Genomic DNA, 6002 nt, shown 5'->3' on the forward strand with positions numbered 1-6002 from the left:
ATATAATTTAGTCCATTTTCCTCACATGGTTTCCAGACTAATGGCTGAGGCAGGACACCAGTAAAGAGATCCCTAAATTCAGCTTTCATTTCTACCTCTGAACTGGCACATAACACCACAGGAGCCCTGTAGAAAGGCCTAACCTCCAGAAAAGCTCAATGCAAAAGTCCATCTGCCCTTGGAAAAAACAGCTAACTCCATCCGAGCCTCTGCGTTGTCACAGGAGACATCTCCCAGTCGTCAGCAGAGACAACTGAGACATGAAAACCTTTCTTCACCTGCCAAACATTGCAAACAGAATTACCTTTTGATGCAAGCATTTCTACTGAGGCCTTGGGGTGTGGGGTTTTTTTTTTGACTCGTAAGATCTTCCGGAGAGCAATGCCAGCGGAAAAATAGCCACTCAAAATGAAACTGAAAGTTGTTCTGTTTCCCTTCCTTTGTATAAGCTTTGCAAATTATTGCTAAATCTTCACATCCTCAGCTTCTTTGAATGTCACTAGTGCTGGGAAAGGCTTCTCTTAGCCTGTGTTTTGCCACTGACGTGGTTTAGCCTAGTAATGTCATACCCATCACACCTTAATTCTGACCAAGCCTGTGGAGATGGCAATGAAGCTGCCACCATGAAAGATGTGAGTACTCCCCTGATGGGGATTGCTTTCTGCACCTCCCATCCCACTCTCCTCCCTCTTCACACCCTTCCCGTCACAGTTACTGACACTTAAATGCTCTGAACAGGGAATTTCTTTCGCAAAACTATGCAAAACTCGGCTGAAACTGCCCTATGAGCTCATCCATCCTTTCCAAATGGCTGCAGGGGCGGAGAGCAGGGGGGAACCTCACATGGCAGGGAGGACCAGGCCCACCACTGCTCAGGATGGGACCCTCCAGGAACTCTTCTCAGAGGGGATATTTTGGGATGCACCCAGCATCTCCATATTTCACTTAACTATTTAATTTAAGCCACAGGGCTATTTATTCTGTGAGAACACGGTGTTTTTATTAGCAATTTAGTTACAGTACGTGGCATTCCCCATGCACACAACCTGCTTGTGAGCACAGAGGCAGGATATTTATTTTGGAGCCTTGTCCAATTTGCATTAATCACGGAGCTGGCACCCATAAAAAGGCTGGTGAGCGGAGCAGAGCCAGCCCATGGGCTCTGACAATGGCCATTTATAAGGTCCTGTGCATCCCTCACCCATAAACCTGTGCTCCGGATGGCCCAGACAGATGCGGCCTGGGAGCAAATTGGATTTAGGTGGGTCTTTTTTCAATGTACATCCCACAAGTGGGAGCTAGCTGGGAGGCATAAAGCCAGTAACTGCGTACCGCCGGTCCGCATCACCTTCTTCCCACAGGGTGTGCAAACCTGGGGGAGAAAAGATGCAGGCACATCTCCATGATGGGTATCACTCAGGAGGGATCTGGTCATAGGCACATGGGAAACCCTGGCTTGGGGGTGGAAAAGAAGGGTTGATCCCGTGTTCAGGTTTGTATGGCACTGCAGGATGCCAGTTTTCCTTGCCGTGCCTCAGTTTCCCCCTCTGTGAAGCAGGATGGTCCTGCTTTGCACAGAGCCTCATCGAGGAAAAGATGCGATGGAAACACTCAGCAGCACCATTGGCTCTGGCAGGAACTTACTGCTGTTTCACCCCACTCGCAAACACTCATAATTTTGCTTTATGAGGACAAAACTAAGATTTAGGAATTGTTTTACAGGATGTATTTCCCTCTATGGCATCCTGAAGTGCTCTTAGGGAACCCTGAAACACCAAACATCTGGGCACAGCAACGAATAATAAGAAACAACAGTACATTCATTGTTCAGCAGCCTTTTATAATCCATCCAATGATTTTTAAATAATCTGGATGGGAAATAATGGAAATTTCAGGCCCTGGAACCCATTATTCCTGCACGCCAAGCCCAATGGCGCTAAGTGCAACAAGCACCCTGAAGTTAATGAAATTCCTGCCTGAACAAACTTTTATCATGCTGTTTAGCAAAATGACTTGTGCATCATAAAAGCAGCATCACTCAAGCTGTTAAAATGTCTTCTGTGGAAAGTAAGGGAAAGGACCAGGAGGAATATATTTGTTACTGACATTTAACCAGCAACTTATATTTAAAATTTATCTTTATTAGGTTACTGGAGGTTGTTGAGTTTAGAGCACAAGGGTGAATTGATCAGCTGCTGTGCCAGCAATTGAAGTTTCCCATTCAAATGGGAGACTGCAAAAATTTTAAATTGTTTTCATCCAAAATATTCATACATCACCCCACCTGGAAAGGCTCCATCTCTAGAGCAGTTTTCTGTTATAAAATGTGTCATTGACAGTCAAATGAACAAATAACTGAATCGCATCAAAGCCCTCGAAGGAGCATTTTTTTTGAAGAATGCATTTTAGATGACAGCATCCGCCTTGTTTCTAAAATTCCTAATAATATTCCTATTCTGACAAAAGATCTGTTTTGCAGGAGAGCAGCCTCACAAAGAAAAAAAAACTTCCAGCCAGCCCTAATTAAGTTCTGCTTTGTCCTGATGAAGCACATTTCTAGAGCTGGATTTTCAAAGCCCTTACGTCTGCTGCAGCATCCCTCCCCAAATGGCTGGAAGACACCCTCAGAGGGCTGGCTAGCACCGATCACCTTTGGAAGCCCTCACAGGTGATGTATATTGATTGACATCATGTTCTGCTCTTTCCCAGGACACACACAGAACTAATCTCTCCTTTTTCTGCTGGATAGGACTTAAAAAGTTAGAAAGTGTGAATTTTAAGTTCAGTTTACTTCACCTCCCCACCCTCCCCTTGAAGTTTTTTAAAGAATTTAGCTGGAATTTATTTTCAAGGTCACTTACGCGCAGTGCCTGTGAGTAATCTGCCCTGGCTGGCTGGATAACTTTGGGTGTCATTCATCATTTTCCCTCTTCTTTTATTTACGGAGCTGATTATAGAAGCGCATCCAGAGCCAAGGGCTCTCTCGAAGTCGATGAGGTCATGCCAGTTTACACCCACAGAGGAGGCAGGGGAGATGACATAACCCCAACGTGTTTCCAGAAGATCTTGTTGATGCAAGGAGCCTTCTCCTGCCGTGAAAGGGCACAGCAGGAGGTGGACAACATCCAGAATCACTTAGTTTTAAGCATGTGCCTGACCCTTAATGAAGTGCAGGGATTTAGACCTCTGCCCATGTGCTTTTGAATGCAGGGGCACTCATGCAAGCCTGGACCCAGGCTCAGAAGGGTTGCAGAGGCACTGTTGCTGCATGGGTAGGGTTGAGGTGACGGTGCCCAGGAGCTTGGAGATGGTGGAAGAAACTGTCGTCTCCCTGACATTATTTCATCAGTGGCCTGACAAGCTTGAGGGCACCTGGGACAATTGAAGGGAGGCTATTTTGTGTGGGATGAGGTAAAGAGGTTTCTAGATTTCAGGTTGGACAGAGACCCCCACCCCTCAGTGAACCTGGCTGTCACCCATGCCTCTCCCTTCCCTGTGAAACCACTGCATTTCTTTTAAAGAAAAACATTCCCCAGGAGAGTGCTGGTGTGCTGTTGAGCAACAAAGGCACGGAAAGTATTTTGGACTGGAGGTTTAAGGGATGTTTCTTGGAAGAAATCACTTTTTCTCCTGCTGCTCAGCTGACATAAGCCTAGAGGGCTTGCTGTGTTTTTTCCCCCCCATTTAACATTATTGGAGTTGTCACTTCCAAGCCCATGCCTTGGAAGATCCCAGCGCTGTGCAGTCCCAGACCCAGCTCTATCTCACCTGTGGGTTATTCTCATCTCCAGGTGCCCCAGAAATGCCCCGTTACTCTTTGCACCCAGCCTACAGCTCAAAAATTATGAGCTGTTGAGCACAGGCAGATGGAAAAACGCCAGCAGGAGGGTGGTCACTTGATGTCTTTAACACCTGCAGAGGCTTCAGCCTGGAGGGTGGGTGGAGGGATGAACACCTTGCACCATTGCCGGGCAGAGGGGAGGACGGAGCGTACCTGAGATCACAGCACAGCCATCTCCCAACAAGTCCTGCTCCCCACGCAGGTGTCTCTCCATCACATCATAATTTTTGCCATGGGCTTAAGCCATGGGCAGGTCTTTTTACAGTCTTCTCCATCACCTCTGAAACTACCTGTGACTGATATTGAGCAGGCCTCTTTCAAGATTAATCTTAAAAGGCAGAGAAAGGTCTCTCAGATGATGGGAGATCATCACCTGCTGGATAATGCCTGTCCAAAAAAAAAAAGAAGAAAAAAAGCTGGGCAGATGCCCCCTCCAGCACTTCTAGAGGAGTCTGCTTTTGTGGGTGGTGGCAATCATGGAAGCCCCAAACCTGTTCCAATGGGACCAGTGACAGTCCTGATATAAATTTGAGGGGCAGCTCACCTAGCCCAGGTTCTTTATGTACTAAAACCTCATTTGCTTCAAAGAAGCCCACCAAGGTTGTTGTTTTTGCAGGGGACCAGCAGTGCTCCTGTTGACTCCTCCATAGGGTTGGCACAGTAGCCCATTCCTCCGTGTTTGCCAGCAAGGTTAAGGGTTTACTAAGTCCTCAGGAGCTCAGCCTGCAGATGAGTGCTGGGTTAGGCTTAGTCCAAGCCCAAGGCTGATTTAGACACAGGTCAGAAATCCCCAGGAGGGAAAGTGAGAAGATGGGTTTGCATTTACATATCAATGAAAAAGGGTAGTTGATGCTGCTTCTCTGTGTTGTTGTGAGTCTCAGTCCCCTCCGGACTGCATCAGGCCCCAGGCATCACAGGAATGCCTTAGCTTGCACAGAGCCCGAGATGTTTCGACCCTGATGTCAGTCCCTGGTGTCGAGGCAGAGCGTGGCCAGGGGGATGAGCTCGCTTGCATCCTGTCAACTGAAGGTGAGGCAGCCAAGTGAGGGAAATAATTGCCTTGTTTTCCATCTCTGCAGGCAAGGAGACTGCGTGCAAAGGAGGACTGTGAGAGCTGACACCATGCCTCTGACCACCTGCCCCCAGGAAAGCCGCCAAGAGCTTGGCTGAAGAAAACGTTTCCTTTCAGTTTGAGAAAACAAGGGATTTAGACTCTGTGTTCAATAGAGTGAGAAGCCCTCACCTCACACCTAAATCCAGCAGCTTCTTCATCAGGGAAGAGAGAGGAAACGTAGTCCCATGGTGAGTCCTTAACAGGGCTGACATACCAGCTCCTTTTGGGGATGGATGGATGGACCTTAACCATCTACTATGCATCCTCCTGCTAGTTTTGGTTCTCCCTGCAAATGTGGGCAACTGGCCGTACCCATGTAGTGCTCAAGTCCTGGTAAGGAATGCCGTTTGGGATGCAATGTCCTGGGCATCCCCTTTTTGCACCAGGACCTGTCCTGTTGCTTACTGGCACTAAGGGACAACGTCTCCCCTCCTCTAGCTCATCGGTACCACCTAAGACCACATTAAACACCAACCACACACAGGTGTAAAACCTCAGAAAGAAGACAGCTGAGTATAAAACTGGAAATACAATTACAAAAACACCTTCACAATCATATGCAAAAAAAACCCCAAAACATCAGCACATACCTGAAGCCTTTCTCTGCTCCCAGCTGTCTCCTAAGGTTCCCTGTCCCTAAGCGCTGCCTACCTGAACTGCCCCCATCCCTGGGTTTCTGTTCACTGCTTCTCAGCACTTATTGAACATAAATAAAGCCTGGAGCCTCCTCCTGCTGTTTCCCTTCTAGTGCAGGGCCTTGCCTGTCCTGGAAAGACAAACAGAGCCCCTTTTTGTGTGCCCAGCTCTCTTCAGAGCTGACTTTCAGACCCAGCCATCAGACACACTGCAGAGAAGGAGCTGACCCTGTAGGACTTTGCAAGCCATTATCTCATGAGGGGTTGTTTTGCCTTGTTCCCTTTTAAAAACACAGTGCACACGTGGCATTTAACGAAACAGATGGCTGGCTCGGTGCTCAGACCACTGCGTCCCTGCCGTACCCCGCCACACGCGGGCTTGCAGCAGTGCTGGGGGTTCATGACCTCACAG

At 47.9% G+C, this 6002-nt stretch overlaps 1 long non-coding RNA gene across 1 annotated transcript; it reads left to right on the forward strand.

The window, feature by feature from the left end:
* Positions 1-408: 408 nt before the first annotated feature.
* On the forward strand, positions 409-5665 carry LOC119152528. Its single transcript, XR_005105797.1, has 3 exons — positions 409-632; positions 2480-2668; positions 4921-5665. It is a non-coding gene; the product is annotated as an uncharacterized LOC119152528 (long non-coding RNA).
* Positions 5666-6002: the final 337 nt, after the last annotated feature.

Source organism: Falco rusticolus, chromosome 8 (assembly GCF_015220075.1).
Source record: "Falco rusticolus isolate bFalRus1 chromosome 8, bFalRus1.pri, whole genome shotgun sequence".
Taxonomy (NCBI): domain Eukaryota; kingdom Metazoa; phylum Chordata; class Aves; order Falconiformes; family Falconidae; genus Falco; species Falco rusticolus.